Source organism: Bemisia tabaci, chromosome 9 (assembly GCF_918797505.1).
Source record: "Bemisia tabaci chromosome 9, PGI_BMITA_v3".
Taxonomy (NCBI): Eukaryota; Metazoa; Arthropoda; class Insecta; order Hemiptera; family Aleyrodidae; genus Bemisia; species Bemisia tabaci.
In genome coordinates, this window is record NC_092801.1 from 24,369,434 (window position 1) to 24,391,476 (window position 22,043).

General features: G+C 40.0%; 1 protein-coding gene across 1 annotated transcript in view; it reads right to left on the reverse strand.

Annotated features, from left to right (window-relative positions):
• ec (ubiquitin specific peptidase echinus) overlaps positions 1-14,826 on the reverse strand; it is a 393,787-nt gene extending 378,961 nt beyond the window's left edge. Inside the window, exons 1-3 of the mRNA XM_072304091.1 lie at positions 14,744-14,826; positions 11,104-11,130; positions 2,727-2,753 (exon numbers count right to left, since the gene is read on the reverse strand). The gene's annotated coding sequence lies outside the window, so the exon portion shown is untranslated. The remainder of the gene's footprint in view (positions 1-2,726; positions 2,754-11,103; positions 11,131-14,743) is intronic.
• Positions 14,827-22,043: the final 7,217 nt, after the last annotated feature.

Here is a 22,043-nt window from a genome sequence, read left to right on the forward strand (position 1 = left end):
CTCCCATTTAAAAATATAAATTTTCATTGTCACAGTTCGTTTGAGCTATGTGCTAAGCCGCTCTCCATAATTTTTGCGGCCTTCGACGGGTATTAGTTCCTCGATGAGCCCGCCAAATTCAGGTTTTGGAAATATGACTCGGGTTTTTATTTTTATAAATATATTAGGGTGGACCGCGAAACTGAACAAAACAAGGAGCAAGACACTGGAAAAAAAACATATTGGATCCAGAGTCCAGACTCTCAAAAACATTGACAAGAAAAAATACTGTTGATTCAATCAGATTTTTGCTTGAATCAAAAGGAAATCCGCTCAAATTAAGAGGCTTGGTCCTTGATTTAAGCTTAAATCTGATTGAAGCAAGAATATTTTTCCTTGTCGATGTTTTTAAGAGTCTGGACTCTAGATCCAATGTGGGTTTTTTTCCCCAGTGTAAGGAAAATTTGAAAATCCAGCCAATGAAGAATGGTTAGAGTTTCAAATGTCTTTAACCTGGAAAGCGCGAAGCGCCCTCAGGGTGTTGAGCCGCGTAGCGGGTAGAGGGCATATAGCCCTCTAGAAATCTAGAATACTTTCCAACTACTGCGCGCTTAATTAAGTGCCTAAATATCTGCGAGAACATCTTGACACTGACAACGTTTATCGTCCGTTGGAGATAGAGAAATCACAAAACTCATCTACTGCTTTTGTCGAACAATTAGTACTTAAAACCTGAGAGCCTGGTGCCACTGTGCTTGCATTCCGGTGAGATAAATGGACTGGCTTTAGAAGATAATATTCTCTCGTTAGAATTACTTGTTCGCGTGTCGATGAAATGTAGACGCTCATCCTCTACATTTTAACACATTCCGTCTTCGATCCAAGGAGAGTTCGAAGATCGATGAGTGATTAGCTCGTTGATTTATAATCTTTGCTACATGCTGAGCGAATGTTGCAGCGGATGGACAAACATTTAAAAGAAGCAAACAATGGAGATATTGCATGTGTGAGGGATTTGCGATTTGACAATTGATTCGTTCGTAAAAGTTCGCGAGAAACACGATGGTGCCACTGGTTTTCTCTGAAATCAACTCCCAAGCTCAAAAAAAGCTCTCAAGTTGAAGCCAATATGGAGGGGATATCCCGCGCTATCCTGAGAGTCCACCTCTACATCAAAACAAACTCTCCATACAAAGATAGGGAGCAAATACATAAGCAGGGTTGCCACTTTATTTGGGGACTCCAAAACTGAAAACACGACAACCCTGCTAAATGTATTTGCTCCCTATCTTTGCATGGAGAGTTTGTCTTGATGTAGAGGTGGACTCTCAGGATAGCGTGGGATATCCCCGGCCATTTTGGCCTCAACTTGAGAGCTTTTTTTGAGCTTGGGAGTTGATTTCAGAGAAAACCAGTGGCACCATCGTGATTCTCGCAAACTTTAACAGTATCAACAGTCAAATCGCAAATTCCTCACACATGCAACATCTCTATGCAAACTACTGTAGGGTTGAAAACCTTGATTTTATCTTCAAAGTGGCAACAAAACTATGTGGAACTAATGACGGAAGCGAAGGATCCGGCCCTCTTTTCATACAATCCGCCATTTCCGCTGCATTTCCGAGCTCCATTCATTCGGCCGATATTCAAATGAATCTCGCAGGGTCTCTTGCCAAGGGACGATACCGAGCTAAAAATAATGATTGGTTGCGTTCTAGTTGACCCTTTCATACTCTTGGGGCGCCTACATCTGTGCACGGGGAAAAAACGGATGGTTGATTTGACAGGATGTCTAGTATTTTTTAATTTTGAAAAATCCTGATATTTTCCCGATTTTTCCTGATGTTTTATAAAAAATTCCTGATTTTTTCATTTTGAAAATTCCTGATATTTTCCTGATTATTCATTGAGAAATTTTCGGAAGCAAAGACGGCGCTACGACTCCTGGCTCGGTAGGCAAAAAGCAGTAAGACTTCTCCGCTGAGGAGATTCGCGTAAGAAAAATTCCTGATAAAACGTCCGATTTTTCCGATTATCCTGATATTTTCCTAATTTTTTCCTGATAGGCCAAAATTCCTGATATTTTCCAATTTTTCCTGATGCTAGACACCCTGTTTAACAATTTAATTGTTAAAAAATATGTCAGACATGTTTCATATGTACATTTTTACAAGAGGCACCCGTTTCATTACCGGCTCGTATTAGTTATAGCCCGGACAACGCTGCCGAGCTTGGGAAGAACGCCGTACGAACATTCGGACGTTGCCAAATTTCCCGTGATAACACATGTATTTTTGAAGACATTCAAACGTATTTTCCTTTGATATTTTCAGATATTTTAGATAAACTTAGGAATATTTTAAACAGTTGTTACTTAAGAGATTTAGTCTTCCTTGATGGAATTGTTCCATTTAAAACTTGATGGTAACAATTATATTGCATTTTGCAAAAAGGAACCACTAGCATTGCAATGATGCTAAGATTGTGCAACTTCATCCTTTGCAATAAAATTGCGGAAATCGTGAAAAACTATGAAATTTAGATGGTAATTTTTGTCTTAAATTTACAGTTTTTAGCAAGTAAAATAGAAACTATTAATGGATAATCGGATTTTTCCTCCAAGACAAAAGAAATTGCACAATCTTAGCAACATTGCAACGCTAGTGGTTCCTTGTTGCAAAATGCAATCCAATTGAAGAGTTAGTCTCTCAGACAAGGTGTGAATCCAGAAAATTAAAATGACATACCTCATGAGAGTCTCGCAGCTATCAATCCTGAAACACAAGAAAAGGAGGTCGTTATTGTCACACGTTGCATTGAAATGAGGGAGGACACTACTTGTTAATTATTTGTAAAGGGCACACGCAATGGGACTATTCAGTAATTTTTAATTCCTGTACTTTTGAAAAATAGAAAGGGGAGGGCCGTCTATGTATGTACATGATTTTACAGTAATTTTCTCAGATTTTGTTGAAAGATAGTCAACCACGAAAGACGAGTACGACGTTACGTTAGCTTCTGTTTGTCGCGCTAAGAAAAAACGCCGTATGAACATTTAAGAGTTGCCGAATTTCCCTGGATAAAACATGTCTTTTTGAAGACATTCAAGCGTATTTCCCCTTGATATTTTCAGATATTTATTAAATACACTTACAAAATTGTCTGCAAATTTTGGGAAAGTATATGCACAATTTTTCCTGTTATTTAGGTTTTTATCGAAGGAAACTTGACAATGTTCGAAAGGCTCATACAGCATTCTTCCTTAGCACGGCAGAGATGCTGGCCTCGTTGCCGTCAGTCAATATTGAAGGCGCATCGCATTCGTATGGTCACTCGCAGGATCTCTCGCCTAGCTAAATGATCCGAAGCTGGGTACGGCGTATTGCTTTTTTACATGTTTTCGAGAATTTTTTAATTTCTTTTTTAAAAAAACAGGCTCATTCCTGGATCTTGAAACGATAGTACTCTATGTATGTACAAGCTCTGTAGCAAATTGAATACGGTGGCCATTGGAATGTATTTTTTTCTGAATAAAATTGCCTTGAGCAGATATCATTTCTTCTCGTTTTTGCAGATCGACACAGAAGCTATACTGCCGTGCTACGGAAGAACGCCGTATGAACTTCGAGAGTTGCTAAAATTCCTTGGATAAAACAAGTATTTTTGCCGAAATATATGAATATTTTTCCTTGAAACTTTTAGAAATTTTAGATTAAATTGCGTAGAACATGGTGTGAAAATTTTGGATGCAAATATTTACCTTTCTCTCGGTAAATTCGATTTTTATTGGAGGCAATTTGGCAACGTCTGAAGGTTTGTACGGCGTTTCTCCTTAACGCGGCAGTGTAGCAAGAGTTGCCACAATTTCTTCATCCTCAAATTCCGAGACTTTTCCTCGACTATTTTTGGTTTTCCAAGAATCCAAAATTTCGGGTTCCCTGACTTTCCCTGACATTTGAATAACATTTCCCTTTTGATTTTCCCCCTTTAAATGACACTCACTACTACTAAACGCAGATCAATTCATTGACTTCTCCTTTAAATTCCCTGACCTCTCCTCTATATTCCCTGACCTCTCCTTTTATATTCCCTGACTTTTCTCTGTCGCTGCAAATTCTGACTTTCTCGGTTTTCCAGACCGCAGGCAATTTTGCTACAGCCAAGCTGAAAGACCACTTTAGCAGTTATTAGGGCGGATCTTCAATACGTTTTTGAAAATTCGATGGTTGACCGACTGACTGAACATTTCAGTATTTCAGGGCATTCTTTTTAAAAATCAATGACTAAAATCTAAAAATTATTAATTGATCGATCAACGATGAAATTTTCCTCCTAACTGCTATGAAAGTAGCAACCACCCTAAATATCCCGGATCCAAAAACGTTAGTAGATTAAAAAAATTGACTATACGAATTGCAAAAATATTACCCTCTTGAAGATTCCTCAAGGGGATCCTTCGAGGCTTCATCTTTTCAAGTGATCATAACTTAGTTCAAATGACTCACGTTAGAGTATATCATGACAACCGTATCAAACAACATATCCCTCCTTTCGGGAATCTTTCAGTCCATAAATTATTAAAATTAATTTTTGACGCACCACCGTGAGTCATGTACGTAACCAAGGCATAAATCCAATGGCGTAACTGGAAATATATCAGCATCACACAACCGCACAGCGGTCCAAAATGTCTGCTATTAGTGCTATTATCGTAACTCCACCGATTTCTATTTTTCTTTCTTTTTTTTGTGGGGGGGGGGGGGGGTGTCACGGATCATCTCAAAACTCGACAACGTCGCCACAGCAATAACTCTCCGGGGCAAATCATCAATTCCGAAGATAAGTAGAGAGCTTAATTAGATGCAACATCCGAAAAACAAACAACCAGATTACATGGGCCCTGTCAGATGTCGACGGTTCGAAGCGAATCGAAGTCTCGAAGAGGGTGTCTGACCGGCTAGTTATGATTAGTCAAACCCGATTATTCAGCCGCGGCGCCAGTTTGCTGAAATATGCGGCTATTCAAAATGTCTACGAGTGAAACTGTCCTGCGGGCCGATTATTGAAATTGATAGACAAAGCCATAGACAAAGATCACAAAAGGGATATGGAGGGAACCGATTGGTGGAAGCTATGGACAAAGGCTAACCCACGATTAATACCCAGGTAATAGACTATCGGCAACCCACGAGAAACCCGACTTTTAGTCCATCATTTTCTCCCTTAGTCTATAAGAACCACACATTTCAACCAATAGGTTAGCTCCATACCCCCTATGACTTCTTAGTCTATAGCTTCGTCTATCAGTTTCAATAATCAGCCCGCAGAGATCATAAGTCTAAAACAAAATGCGCAAAAACGATTATACGTCCAACGTTCAAAAAAGGCCCGATTTTTTCAGATGCCCGAGTATCAAGTACGTTCAATGGCAGAGGTAAAGAAATAGGGTATTTAATAATTAACGGTTAATTGGATCTGAACCAATTAGGTTTTATCTTTGTAGTTCGAAATACAGTCATATTTTTTCTTTCTTTCTTTAGACTTTCGCTCTTAGTATAATTTCACTTTTGAACATTATTTGATGACAGTCCTATCGTCCAAAAGTGGCCAGAATTCAAAAAAACAGAAAACATTTTCAGGCTTTTAAAAAAAATTTCAATAATGATTCAACTTTTCCAGTTATCAGTGTTTCCTCAAGAACTTATAAACCCGTCCGTATAGTTCCATTCCACATTCGGACGATCGATCACATTTGAATCAGTGAGAACGAAAACACACCAACTCGATTGCTTGAAAATGCTCAATTTTCATTGAGGATGGGCAATTTTTATGAGTTTCATTGAAGTTAGCATATATACTCCAACTTGGACTTATAAAGTGTCCTTAAGTTCTTGTTTTTCGGCACCAAAAATATTTTTCTCAGACTAACTTCTCTACCTACTGGGCAATTTTGTGTGTGTCATGATCACTTTAATTTTTTCGAGTTGGTGTGTTTTCGTTCTCGATGATTTATTTAGGAAAAGGGCACGGAAATGTTTAGAAATTGTGGAACTTGGACTTGGCAACGTTGATAGATATTGACGGGGCGCGTTCCAGGACATCAATCAAAAAAATCGAAAATCATCGCGTTTTAAGGATGTTTGTTTACATTGATAAGAGATTTCCTCCCCCTAACGGCGACTCTGGAGGGATAATACGGGGCTATTAAAATCTGTCGTAATGGACTGGGAAGCATGACTGGAGAGACTTGTTAGGTTAAGACTCATTGATCGCTCGGATTTTAGGGCTGTTACAGTGGCGATGAGGCGTGAATGATCGATTATCGATAATTCTCCGTTTGAATCTGTGGTAAAGAATCGATTATTAAGATGCTCGTTGAACACACCCTGTTTGTCGATACTTTTCCATGGGTTTAAATGGCCAATCAATCGATACATCACGAAGCTCGCCACGCCACTGGAGCCGGCGAATGAGGTTATGGTTACCGGGGCTCGGGACGCCAATTTGAATCAGTGAGTTCGAAAACACACCAACTCGGAAAAAAAATTGTTCAGGAAACACCTAAAACTGCGCAGCGGGCGAAGAAGTTAGTTTAAGAAAAACCTTTTTTAAGGACAAGTACTTAAATACTTTGTAAAGCATCAAGTTGAAATCGATACACCATGTTTGATGACAGAGAATTAAGCGTTTAAAAATTTCCGAGTTGGTGTGTTTTTGTTCTCACCGACTTTCAGATACTGATTTTTTTTAGTCTGCCCTGAAAAAATTATATTTTTCGACCTAAATAACGCTTGAATATTTATATAACTTATTGGTACAAAGTATACTGAACCGAAAAAAGAAAACCGCAAAATCGGATGGTCACCAGTTTCCCTTGAAATGGCTAAAAATTTGTATTTCCAATGAAATACTTCGATTTTTCCCGTTTTCCGTCGCTGTTTCGAGCACTTCCGATTGCAATTTCGAAATTTCCTTTTTTCGTCTAGATGCTTCTATCCATACGTGCTACTAAACCGTAAAAAGTGAAAATCGAAAAAAACCCGAGTTGGTGTGTTTTCGAACTCACTGATTCAAATGATGTTTTAAGAGAGGAAACGTACCAAGTACAACTGATTGAAACCCAGTTTAAGGTATCCATAATGGGTTACTAGACCATGAATTTTTGACTTGCGAATAAATATCGCCGAGGGTCCATGACGCTGGGAACACGACTCGTACATTGAAAACGCGAAAAAGTAACTCAGAAACCGAGAGACACGCAGTTCAAAAAGTTAATTTTTTCTGCAAATTAAAAACGCCCGGGTTTCGCGCCGAACCGAATGATGTCATCCGGCACCAATCAGGAACGAGCACAGGTTTCTATGACCTCCATCAAATGGATTGCATTTTGCAAGAAGGAACCAGAAGAATTACAATGATGCTGAGATTGCGCATTTTCATCCTTTGTAATGCAATTACTGAATCTATGAAAAAATATGAAATTTACATGGTAATTTGTGTCTTAAATTTACCGTTTTTAGTGAGTAAAATAGAAACTATTAATGGATAATCAGGTTTTTCTTCCAAGACAAAAGAAATTGCACGATCTTAGCAACATTGCAATGCTCCTGGAGCCTTTTTGCAAATGTAATCCAAAGAGCTTGATGCAAAAACGGCTTGTTCGCCCCCTATGGAAGTTCTTCAGACTTTGTCTATTGGATTACTCAGACTTGTGCGCTTCTTTCAAATTTTAGACTCCCAAAAAATTTGGGGGGGGGGGAGCTAGGGGGGTGGAAGTCAAAACCTGTGAACCTCGATATCTCTTGAACAAAGAAAGATATCGAGGTCCTGGTTTAGACGAAAAATCATCTAAAATTGCATACTTTTAAAGATTCTAAAGGTAAAAAATTCCCAAAATCAATTTTTAAGTAATATATGTGACTTTTTCAGTTTTTAGGTCTTTTAGAAAATTTCTTTTAACGAAAAAATTTACAGATCTCAATTTTATATTTGAACCAAAACCCAGTTTTTAAATTGTTCGTATTTTTTCCGCATCAACGAGTGGTCCATTAAGCTGGGAACAAACGGTTCTCCGGAGTATGATCGATTGAAGTTCCGCTCAACGCGCGCCGACCGGATTTTCGGGCAAAAAAAGTCGGATTTGACTGTTATTAGATCAGATTGAATGTTCAAACTGAGAAAATGCTTTATTAGGGACTCTTGAGAGTCGCTGAGTTCAGGAATAACTGATACTACGAAATATTTTCGTTTTTTAAAATTGCAGCTTCGCGACAGGACCATGAGCGGCGGTCGGCGCTCGTGGGCTCTAAATAGCGCTGCGGGAGCTGTAATTTAAAAAACGTTAAAGTATTTGGGATAGTATCTGTAAGTTCCTGAACTCAGCGACCTCAGAGTTCCCTTATAAAGATTTTTGCTCAGTTTGAACATACAATCTGATCTAATATCAGTCAAAAATCGACTTTTTGCGCGCGAAAATCGGGTCGGCGCGCGTTGAGCGGAAACTTCATCGATCTAACTCCGGAACCGTTTGGTCCCAGCTTAATGGACACTTTCGTTGGAGGCGGAAAAAGAGAACAATTTAAAAATGGTTTTGGTTCAAATAAAAACTTGAGATCTTTGATAATTTTTCGTTTAAAAGAATTTTTAGACCTAAAACGGAAAAAAAGCACATATGTTGACTTAAAAATGTGATATTGGGATTTCGACCTTTAGGAATCTTAAAGGATGCCAATTTTTAGAGATTTTTCGTCTCCAAACCGGACCTTCGATATCTTTTCTGTGTTCAAGAGATATCGGAGGTTCACAGGTTTTGATTCCACCTCCCTAGCCTACCCCAAAAATTGATTTGGGAGTCTGAAAATTTGAGAAAAGAAGCGCTCAAGTATGAGTAATCAATAGACAAAGTCTCAAGAACTTCCAAAGGGTGGGCGAAAAAAGCCGTTTTTGCATCAAGCTCTTTCTTTCTACTCCTCGTATATGTATGAAAACATTTGGAAAGTCGAAACTACAATTTTTGTAAATACACCCATCTTCCAAATTCTTTCGAAAGACGTTAATTGCCTAAGACGCTGAATGTCTTTAAAATTAACTAACTAACTATATCTTTAAAATCAAAGAATCGAATTTGACCAGTGCTATGTTTAAATCTGTAATCGTGTGTAAACAAGCTACAATTCCACATTGAAATGCGCTTTTTAACAAACATCAGTGGTAAATGAGAGGACTAAAGAGATAGCGATATGACTGCCGGAGTGCATCTTCTCAATTATTTTCCCGGCATTGCAGGGCGTTTGAAGTTAATCTCAAATGCCAATTAATGCATTCGAGTCGCGATTTACAAGCGCGAAACAATTAACAAGCGCGATTGCAGTGTTTTCAAAACTGTGCAACTTCTTTTTTACTTTTGAAACTACTCAGTACGGTTACGTATTGTCCATAGTTTATATCCTTGTTAAATTTTGAGCCACCTAGCTTCTTTAAATCAACATTAGTGTAAAAGCTGCCCGATCTGATGCGATGCATTCATTCATGATGATGTGAAATCAACAATGAGATCGAACTTACAAAACGCCTTCAAATAAAAGAGTATACGTGTGAGCAAAGCTGAGAAGTCAATGCAGTTGTATCACCTTGAAATGAAGGCGCGCCCTAGGCCGCGGCCGCCTGATCAAACTCTGAGGCAGGCCCGGCCCGAGTGACGCACCTCTAGTGAAATGAAACAGTTCCTTTTTCACGTTATTAGCTTGCCTACAAAAATGTCTGTCCTGGCACTCAGAGGAAATAAAAAACCCGCAATTAATTTGAATAGAGAGTTCGAAAACACACCAACTCGAGTTTTTTTCGATTTTCACTTTTTTACGGTTTAGTAACACTTATAGATAGATGCATCTGCAGGCAAAACGAAATTTCGAAATTGCAATCGGAAGTGCTCGAAACAGCGACGGGAAAAGGGAAAAATCAAAGTATTTCATTGGAAATACCAATTTTTGGCCATTTCATGGGAAACGGGTGACCATCCGATCGTGCAGTTTTCTTTTTTTGGTTCAGTATACCTTGTACCAACAAGTTAAATAAATATTCAAGCGTTATTCAGGTCAAAAAATATACCTTTTTCAGAGCAGACCATGAAAAATCAGTATCTGAAAGTCGGTGAGAACGAAAACACACCAGCTCGGAAATTTTTAAACGCCTAATTCTCTGTCATCAAACATGGTGTATAGATTTCAACTTGGTGCTTTACAAAGATTCTAAGTATTTGTCCTTAAAAAAGGTTTTTCTTAAACTAACTTCTTCGCCCGCTGCGCAGTTTTAGGTGTTTCCTGAACAATTTTTTTTCCGAGTTGGTGTGTTTTCGAACTCACTGATTCAAATAGAACAGTTCCTTTTTCACGTTATTAGCTTCCCTACAAAAATGTCTGTCCTGCCACTCAGAGAAAATAAAAAGCCCGCAATTAATTTGGTATAGGGTGCAACTGGTGGGGAAAACAAAAAAAAATGTATGCCTTCATGCGGTTTACAAGGAGGAGGGAAAAGTATTACGGCCTCAGAAGTTTCAGTCCTTTCTTCGCGATATTTTGCTGCCTATGAAAATGTCTTTCCTTCCACTCGATAACGTTAAAAACGTGGGTTTAACTTTAAAAAGATGACACTGAGTAGAAAATGATAAAAAAAATTCATGTCCCTTTCTCGCCCGCCATCGGGGGAGCATAGACACTGGAATTTACAGTCCGTTTCGTATGATAGTTTTTCGTTCATTAACGTGATGATAATACAAACCGAATCAATTTTCAGAATAAGGGAGTTACATGTGTCTATGGTTGAATGCCACCTTTTTTGTTTGGACGCCTTCCACTGTTGTCGAGTTTAGACTTTGTCCGGAGGTGGCTACCGCCACCCATGATGAATTAAGAACAACTAACAGTCGAAAAGACGATTACCCGATTATCCGCTACTTTAAAGATTACAATCTGTTGTAACGATGATACCTTAGGAATATTTTAAAAATTTATTACTTAAGAGATTTAGTCTTCCTTGATGAAATTGTTCTATTTAAAACTTGATAGTAACAATTGAAGGGTTAGTCTGTCAGACAAGGTGTGAATCCATAAAATTAAATTGACATACCTTATGAGAGTCTCGCAGCTATCAATCCTGAAACACAAGAAAAGGAGGTCATTATTGTCACACGTTGCAGTGAAATGAGGGAAGATACAAGTTGTACGTAAAGGGAACACGCACAGCAATTTTAATTCCTGTACTTCTGAAAAATAGAAAGGGGAAGGCCGTCTATGTACATATATACATAATTTTACAATAATTTTCCCAGATTTTGTTTTTGCCATCGTGCCACTTTTACCGGCTGAGATGCTGGAGCTTTTGGTTTTGTTCTCCACGGATACTTTCGCGCCTGAAAGCTGTTCGAAATTTCGATCCGCGAAGATTAAAAACGCGCCATAAATAATGAGGGCTGTGCAACTGGTCGGAAACAACGGATAATCCATGCTTCCGTGCCGGTTTCTCCGGTCGAGAATCTAGAGCTCGGAGTTTACAGTAGTTTTCCCGAAGATATGCATCCACTAATAAAATACGCTTACTCCTGAACGTCAGTGATGCGAGACCGGTGGCAGGTAAAAAGCAAAGATTTGCCTGCAAAGCGGCGTGATACCACACATCATATCAACGGCGCACAGTGCGGCATCCTTATATGGACAATGCGGACGAAAATCGGTACACACTTAACTTTAAATAATGAAGAGAGTGGCACCGACGTGGGAAAGCTCTTTTGGCACTATCAAAGTAAAACACTCGAGGAATAAGAAAATGTCACATCTCTGGATTTTTTAGCGTATTTTTCGAGAAAAGTTCATTTGAGGTTGGCAACCTCGAATTAACCCTAGGTATGATAACAATGCAAAAGCAGCGTGAAACACCCGAACTTTAACAGGGTGTCTAGTATTTTTTCATTTTGAAAAATCCTGATATTTTATAAAAAGTCCTGATATTTTATAAAAAATTCCTGATATTTCATAAAAAATTCCTGATATTTTATAAAAAATTCCTGATTTTTTCATTTTGAAAATTCCTGATATTTTCCTGATTTTTCTAGACTCCTGGCACGGAAGGCAAATAGCAGTCAGAGTTCTCCGCTGAGGAGACTTGCGTTAGAAAAATTCCTGATAAAACGTCCGATTTTCCTGATTTTTTCCTGATCGGCCAAAATTCCTGATATTTTCCGGTTTTTCACGATGCTAGACACCCTATAACTTCAAACGTCTCTGATAGTCGTAAAAAGTCGCAAGATCTTTTTGGTAGAATTGAAGTTGGATATCTGAGGATTAAGAAAATTTCAACCACTCAGAGCATTTGGCGTTTCAAGCGAGAAATCTTCATTAGAAGTTGACGTCCCGTGTAATTCTTAAGGACCAATGATTCTCGACCCATTTCCCGCCCACTCTCTATCCAGATTTGAAGTAGTTTCGAGCGAAAAATTTGGAAATAAATCATCATTGTGAGTCAGTAATATTTTAAAGATGACCAACTCAAAAAAAATAAGCAGATGTTGAGTTGTGATTTTTGATTTTTTGATTTTTGTCCACAGAGGGCCGCACTGTGCGGGGTAGTTCTAATAGTCGAACGCTTGATTTCCGCATTCAACTGTGCATACTGCCTGCATTCAAAGCCTCAGTAATTTGAGACAGATGCAAAGCTAAGATTTTCCTTCAAAGCGGTGTGAGACCACATCACATACCAACGCCGCTGTTCCGATATCTACGCTGCCGCGCTAAGGAAAAACGCCGTATGAACCTTCAGACGTTGCCAAATCTCCACTGACAAATCACTGGTTTTCAGGAAAATTTTGGAATATTTTTCTGCCACTTTCTCAGAGAATTTTGTTCGTATTTTGATCTAAAGTTCCTGAAAATTTCAAGGAAAAATATCCATAATCCTCCTCCAAAATAAACATTTTAACGGAGGAAATTTGACAACTCTCAAATGTTCATACGGCGTTCTTCTTTAGCACGGCAGTACGCGCTTGATTTCAGACTTTAACGTTGGCAGCATTATGCATTCCTTCAAAAAAGTCAGGAATGCGTGACAAGTGTAACGCCAAAATTTTCCTTCATTTCCACGTGATACCGCATCACGTACCTACTCCGGAAACCGAAAAGAGGAGTTTCCTTCAAAGCGGCGTGATACCACATCACGTACCTACTCCGGAATCCGAAAAGAGGAGTTTCCTTCAAAGCGGCGTGATACCACATCACGTACCTACTCCGGAGTTCGAAAGAGGAGTTTCCTTCAAAGCGGCGTGATACCACATCACGTACCTACTCCGGAATCCGAAAGGAGGAGTTCCCTTCAAAGCGGCGTGATACCACATCCCGTACCTACTTTGGAATCCGAAAAGAGGAGTTTCCTTCAAAGCGGCGTGATACCACATCACGTACCTGCTCTGGGGTCCGAAAAGAGGAGTTTCCTTCAAAGCGGCGTGATACCAAATCACGTATTAACTCCGGAATCCGAAAAGAGGAGTTTCCTCAACGATCTAGAAACTGTAGATTGGTGGTGGCCTCCGAAGAAACGTAACACACATGGAGCGGTCGTTCGATAAGCAGGCGGGGAGTGGAAATGGCCGATAGCTATCTTCGTCATAACTACAAATACATTGAATCTTACGGGAGTTTTTAGAATAAATGATGTAGCGTTGAAATTTTCATCGTAAACGTATAGATGAAAGTTCCATAGCTGGACACAGATATTCAAATAGTTGGTTCTAAATTTGATATAAGTCCGTATTCAGGAACAGTCCCATAAGAAGCCATAGAAAGCGACTATCTTCGTCCTAACCTATTTGTTGCTCCTGGTGTGTTACGAATTTCACTGTTGGCGTAGCATAGAAGCCCCTTATCTATAGTTTCTAGATCGTTGAGTTTCCTTCAAAGCGGCGTGATACTACATCACGTACCTACTCCGGAGTTCGAGAAGAGAAGTGTTCGCGGAGGATGGAAGGTTACGAAAGACAATAATTCTATGGAAAATCGTGGTTTTCACCGACAGTCTCCATGCAAATAATCGCTTGGGGATACTAAATCTGAAACTTAACCTTCCTCAACGACGATCGTCTTAACAATGATCATGCATTTTCGTTTCATCAGTGACGCCTTCCCGTAATCACGCGGAGTAATCACATAAACAGTTCTACGGTGCTAAGGAGGAACGCCGTATGAACATTCGAAAGTTGCCAAATTTCCTCGGATAAAATGCTTATTTTGGAGAAAAATTATAAATGTGTTTCCTTGAAATTTTCAAACACTTTGGATCAAATTACAAACAAAATTATCCGAGAAATTGGCTGAAAAATATACAAAAACTTTCCTGAAAATGAGTGATTGCCAGAGGAAATTTGGCATGGTTACTTTCCCCTTAATTTCATCAAGCAGTGTTACACATACACATTTGCACTGGTTACTAGTTTTTCCCCCTCGCAATTTAAAAGGCTTCTATTTTCTCATACTGTATGTACTTCCGCGGTGGATGATGTTATACATCATGTTTTTGGATGGGCGATATTTCTGCTGATACTGGACGTAATAAATTGGCGACTGGACACAATTTGACCATTTTTGCTGAGCAATAAGCTTAAACCATCAAAATACTATTCTGCCTGACGCAATTACCCCTGGTGTATCCTGCAACAATAGTCAACTGCAGAGGAAAAATAAATAAAATTATGACAAGAAAGGACGAAATAATAGATACGTACCAGAAGAGAGTTATCCAATTGCACGACGCCAAGCTGTAAGCACTCGCGACACCACTTTATCACTGGAATCGCACTGCGCACTAAAAAAATTGGCCTCAAAAAGGTCATTAGGATATAAATAGTTAAAAAAAATGTACAGATTCACCAGGAAATGAATCATGTGTGCTTAACTTACTTCAATTCTGCTCAGATAAGGTGTTTACAATAATACATAACATGAAAACGAGATAGGAAAAATCATGAAAATAAAATGATAACAATGATAATAAAAGGCGTATCTTGAAACCGGAATAATACAACCAAAGGAAAAATTTTCATTTGGACAGTCAAAAACTGAAAAAGGCGAAGAAACTGAAAATACTTAATGCAAGTTCTTCCACTTCATTATATTAAAGTACAGATGCAGATGCAATAGTTTCCAATTATTTTTGTTTCCATTGGTTTTTTTTACCTTATAAGTCCCAAAAAATAAACGTATGCTTCGTTTTTGTATACCCGATAAAACATAAATAATTGTATAATTTATCGTTTAACCGATATCGTGGATGCAAGCCGTGAATCGCTTACAGCGCTTAATTCATCGTTCGACTTGGGAGCATAGAGAGTTGACTTTTACTTCAACGACGAACTCTCGTTAGATGTTTATTACGAGGCGAAAATCTGCGATTACGCAAGGGAATATCTACCAACAATATTGGGTACCAAGGTCGTTGCTTGAACTTCGAATTTACTGAGTCAATGACGACTGAATATTCAACAACTATTTCAAGGAATACTACAAAAAGCAAGGATTTTTCTACCCCCCCCCCCCCCCCCCAATAAAATCTTAAAACTAAACTTCGAGCAGAACTTAAAGGCGGATGTTGATCTTCGTCCACAGAGCGTTCAAGTGCGGTGGACAGTAATTAGTGCACATTTAGGCCGGAATAAATAATCTTAAGTTCCGCAGCAAAAATCACTGACTTTCCAGTACTACTGGGCTCATTTCCCTGACTTTTCCAAGGTTTCAACGACTTAACAAGAACTATTCACCCTGGGATCTACATTATCAGGGCTGCCATTACTCTTACGTTTCGCAAATTCCTCACTCACTTCCTACGTACCGTTATTTTTCTCACTTGCTACTCATCGTTCTCCATTTTTCTCATTACGATTCACAGTCCTTCATTTGACTCGCTTATCGCTCACCGTTTCTCGAGCTTGTTCTCTCTCTACTCAGAGTGTCTCGATTTTACCACCTTTTTTCTCTCTGTTCTCCATTTTACTCACTCCTTACTCGCCGTTCTCCGTTTCTCACTACCATTCACAGTTCTCGATTTTACTCACTTATGACTCACAGTTCCTCGATTTTACTCTCTCTTTACTCCCTGTGTCTCGAGATTTTACTACCCCTTTTTTCTTTCTGTCCTCGAATTTACCTCCTCTTTAGTGTCCGTTCTTGCCTTTACTCACTCTTTACTCGCCGTTCATCAATTTTACTCACATTTTACTCACATATTACTCACAGTTTCTCGATTTTACTCACTCCTTAATCGCCGTTCCTCGATTTTTCTCACTTGGTGCTCACCGTTCTCGATTTTACTCACATGACTCACAGTTTCTCGATTTTATTCTCTCTTTACTCCCTGTGTCTCAAGATTTTACTACCCCTTTTTTCTCTCTGTCCTCGAATTTACTTCCTCTTTAGCGTCCGTTCTTGCCTTTACTCACTCTTTACTCGCCATTCCTCAATTATACTCACATATTGCTCACAGTTTCTCGATTTTACTCACTCATTACGCAAAAATCACACGAGGAATGTATTCTTTTAGGATCGATCATCACTTCATCGATCGCTAATCACACCGCGGGACACTATGATGGAGAATCACTCTTTAATTATTCACAGATCATTTGAATACTCACACACTACTAAAATGACACCCATTTAACTCACCGATGCTTAAATTACTCAAAAATTGGCAGCCCTGATTTGTTTAACTAACTAAGAGGGACATAACTCACAACATGATAGGGATATTCATAACTCACAACAAAAACGACAGTTTCCTTGACAGTTAGTCGTTATGCTGAGAAAAATAATTTTTTTGTTAAGGAATAAATATTCTTACTCTTAAAAATTCTGCTGCTGATTTTTCTTCGTCTACTACTGACTGCTAAAACTTCTTCCTCTCCTACTATTACTGTCGTTGTTTTAATTTTTCCAGCCGAATTATAGACTGGCTTGATTTCCAAAATCAAGGGATTTTTACAGCTGCTGTAACTGCTATTGCTACTTTAACTGATACTAGGGAGCTAAGCCCCCTGGCCGCTACGTGGCCCAACCCCCAGAGGGCGCTTCGCCCCCTCTTAGGCCCGCTTCGACAAAAGAACGACAAAAAAAAAATGAAAAGATTTTCATACCTGACTCTCATTTGTCCAATCTCCCTCTAGCCGGGAGTGATTGGACCATTAAGAATTATATAGAAAAACCGTCATTTATTTCAAATTTAAACAAAACTATAACTAAAAACTTAACTAAACTTAAACTAAAATTAAAATGAAACGAAACGAACAGAACGGAGCGTTTTGTTACTTTCGGGAAGTCTGTAGTAAAGGAGCATACCTTTAATTCACTTATCTTGCCCTATACTAACAGACGAAGAATACGCTGATTAAATTTATTATTGACTTTATTAAGGTGACTTTATTATTCCTAATATTATTACTTACTATTAGGTAGGTACTTATATTATTTAGGCTGACTATTTTGAGGTGGTTCGATGGACGCCATATCTTGTGTCAGAACGACATGCGATATATCGCATGTCGTTCTGACTCAAAATATAACCTCCGTCTAATCACCGAGAGTTCAAGAGTGAGTAAATGCGAGGGATAAAACTATCATACGTCCTACTCCTACTTTGAACTTCCTAATCTCAACTTACCCCGTATGAGTTGATTCCTCCCAGGAAGTAAACAAACACCGATCTGTCGAACAAATTTTGCTGTAATACGAGTTTTGCTTTTCTCTCTTTGCAAAAAAAAAAGGTGCTAAAACAGCGTAGAAGCATACTTCAGCAGTCTGTTGGTGAAAAGTCTCTTCCCAAAACCCCTAAATTAAAGCCAAATGAGACTGACCGCGAAATATCGCATTCGATCTAACTAATAGAATGCGATATTTCGCAGTCAGTCTCATTTGGCTTTAATTTAGGGGTTTCGGTAAGAGACTTTTCAACAAAGGACTGCTGATGTATGCCTCTACACTGTTTTAGAACTTTTTTTTTTGCATCTGGTGAAAAGGAAGGCTCGTATTACAACAAAATTTGTTCGACAGATCGATGTTTGTATGCTTCCTGGGTGGAATCACCATAACCCGCACCCTAGCCCTAACCCAGCCCCTGTCCCAACCCAAACCCCCTCCCTCTCATAGTCTTTGCCCACCTTAACTCATAAGTCCCGCCTTACCAAGTCAGTCAACTGACGCCTAACCCGTTTCGGCTAACCCTGAGGTAAATGAAACGTAAGTATGCTCTTACTGACTCTATCGGTCAGAAGTATGCTTCCGAATTCCGCTGCTAGAGCTGAGGCGCGAAATTTGAATGTCAATAACTTTAAAAAGTTGTTGAAATTCTAATTTCGTACCACAGCTCTAGCGGCGAGAGCCTAAAGCCCACTTTTGACTGCGAGAGTATAGAAGAGCATACTTACGTTTCGTTTACCTCGGCCATATCCAACCCAACACACGATCACACATTAAAACTAGACCTAACTTCTAAAATAAACTGTGCCCGTACCAATCCCCTCCCCCCACTCCCTTCTAACCCATCCCTTAATCCCAACCCAAACCCCCCACACCTTACCCCTAGCCCCCGCCCGCCCTGGCCTGCCCTAAGCATATCAATCCCGCCTAGCTAACATGACCTTACCTTATCTGGCATATCACAGCACACCACACAAGGAGAAAACAATTTCGAGCGTGGGACCCGAAGTTGAGGTCGTATGCATCTCTGAAGTTTTCGGATCACGCATCCAAAAACTTGAGGTCCCGCTGCCAAAGTTCGGGTCAGAAATCTGAAGTACTTTGGTACGTACCGGAGTACTTCAGATGTGTGACCCGAACCCTTCGGCATCGATTTTCGGATGCGTGATCTGAAACTTCAGAGATCCACTTGACCCGAACTTCGGGTCTCTCGCACGAAATGTTTTTCTCCGTGCTTCACACTATACCACGCCATAACATAACACAACACAACACAACAAAACACAACACAACATAACCAAGTCAGCCACGGTAAAAAAACTCGTTTTTTACCGCAGCTGTACCTCGAGAGCCAATCCCAAGGTCACTGACCAAGGGTAGAAAGGGCAGGGCACCTACACGGTGCCCGCCACCATCCACCGGGGCAGACGTGCGGCCGGGGCGGCGTCTGCAGATCGCTCCTCTAGCGCCTCCAGACGGTACACGACATCCGCCGACCGGGCGGACGACCGCGCGCCGGGCGCTTCGTCGAGTGCTCGGTCGGACGACAGGACCTCCAACTCAACTTCACTTTCAGACCGAGGCTCAAGGCATCAGCCTGAGAGTGAAGCTGATACGGAGGCACTGTCATCACGGTAGAGCAGTCGACGGAGCGCCCGACGGGTGTCCACCCGCTCGTCGGACGTCGACGTCGACATTCGACGACCGGGCGGACGACCGCGCGCCGGGCGCTTCGTCGAGTGCTCGGTCGGACGACAGAGCCTCCAACTCAACTTCACTATCAGACCGAGGCTAAAAGCCTCAGCCTGAGAGTGAAGCTGATATGGAAGCACTGTCATCACGGTAGAGCAGTCGACGGAGCGTCCAGCGGGTGTCCACCCGTTCGTCGGACGTCGGACCGTAAGTGAGGCACTATGACCGGAACTGACGGCGGTCGTCGTCGTTGTGCGTCACGGCTGTGAAATGCACGTCGCGGCTGAAACGGAACTTCCGGGACCTCTTTAAGGTGATTCGTCAAGCTCAAAAGAAGTGGTCGAAGTGGCATGCGATATATCGAATCTTTTAGGTAAAACATCTCGGCAGATTTTGAATTTTCAGGGATAAAAAGGACGATAGCCCCTGCGCATGAGCCTAAAGAATCATTCTAAACCCAAAAATCGGCAAAGTTCAGAGAAATGAAAGCAGGATAGTGTTTGGAAAAAAACCTCGCATTCGATTCAGCTATCGATTTCTGCATCGAATGCGAGGTTTTTTTCCAAACACTATCCTGCTTTCATCTCTCTGAATTTTGCTGACATTTGGGTTTAGAATGATTTTTTAGGCTCATGAGCAGGGACTATCGTCCTTTTTTTTGCTAAAAATTCAAAATCTGCCGAGATTTTTGACCTAATCGATGCGATAGATCGCACTCCACTTCGACCACGTCATTTGAGCTTGACGAATCACCTTAAGGTGATTGGATGGACGCCATATTTTGTGTCAGAACGGCATGCGATATATCGCATCAATTGGTTCCATTTTTACAGCTAATCGTCATTTTTCTCCAATTTTGAGATCGCAATTCTGTTGTCAGGAGACTAAAACATTCACTTGCCAATTTTAACAAAGAAATTCAGCGTAATAGAGGCGAGATTTTTTTAGAGAGAAAACCACGCCTTTATTACGCTGAATTTCTTTAAATGTTAAAATTGGCAAGTGAGTGTTTTAGTCTCCTGACAACAGAATTGCGATCTCAAAATTGGAGAAAAATGACGATTAGCTGTAAAAATGGAACCAATTGATGCGATATATCGCATGCCGTTCTGACACAAAATATGGCGTCCATCGAATCACCTTAAGCTCGGGTCAAACTCACAGTGTGGAGCCCGGTTTCCAACATCAAATTGAGCCCATCAAAATTGATCACCGGTGGAACTGTGGGCTCAATTTGATCGTGGAAACGGAGCTCCGCGCTGTGAGTTTGACCCGAGCACATACGCCGATTGCACAAGTCCCAAATGGGGACCGAGACGACAAGTCCCTCGTCGTCTTGACTCCCATTTGGGACGTGTGCAATCAGCTCTTCTAAAGATCCAGTTACACGATCAAATTGAGCCATCAAATTTGGCCTCTCATTGGTCACATTCAGAATGCGACCAATGAGAGGCCCAATTTGATGGCTCAATTTGATCGTGTAACTGGACCTTAACCTCTGCACCCTCCCTCTAAAAGGCACTCACCCTCGAGATTTTCTTGAAGTTGATGCTCAAATGCTGAAATGCATTTTTAATTTTTACTTCTAATTCAAGTTACCAAAAAATTAACTTTCAATTATGACTTAACTCATTAATATTTCAATTGCAGAGGTGTGAGTGACCGATGTTGCTAAGGCACCTTTTAAAAATAAAACTTATTACTATACTACTACTATTACTACTACTACTACTGCTGCTGCTGCTGCTGCTACTATTACTACTACTACTACTACTACTGCTGCTGCTGCTGTTTTACTACTACTGCAGAAGATATACATAGGAAGAAAGAAGAACAATCGGTAGGGATGTCATATATCGCACTTTCAGGCACGCAAGTTTGCTTTACGTCAGTCAAATGTATGTTTTTGCTTCTGTTGACACTGTTTCCGTACGAAGAGAGCGCATCCGAGAACCTACTTCTTTCAAAAGCATTAGCTAAGGAAGTTGTTTAAAATTTATTGTTTGTTAGATAAATATTAAGGAGAGAGAAAAGAAAAACCGTAAATTTTATAAAATAGCAAGACTAGTTGCAAAAATTAAGTTAGAAATCTAAATTAATGTGAATACTGATAATCTGAAAACGTCCTCTCAGATAGCTCGAGCGAAAAATTGCGTTGGTTTTTTTTATCGGAAGCTTCAGTGATAATTTTATCCATTTTACGAATCAAGAGTAACATCTTTGAACGATTTTATTCCCTGGAATCACAAATCATGGGGAAAGGGCATAAATACGATTCGAAAAGATAACTATGATAAAAATAAAACTGAAATATTGAATGAGAGATCAGCATCATAGCCATTTGAACTTTCACAACGACATGAAAAAATGAGGCATTACAGTACTGCGGGGGAGGGGGGTACTGAGAGTACTAGGAACCCCCTCTCCCCGTCAGGGAGTTTGAATTTGTAAACTTCCCCCTTCCAATGAAAAATTTCTGGCTATTCCACCGGGTATGAAATAAAAACTACGGCACAAGGACTCAAGTGAACTTTTAAAAGATCTCTGCAATGGAGCTTCAGAAAAAAAGCATGTTTTCCCATTATATTGGTTTCTGATTTATTGCTACAGTGATGTGCGACAAGACACATGAGGATATGAGAAAAA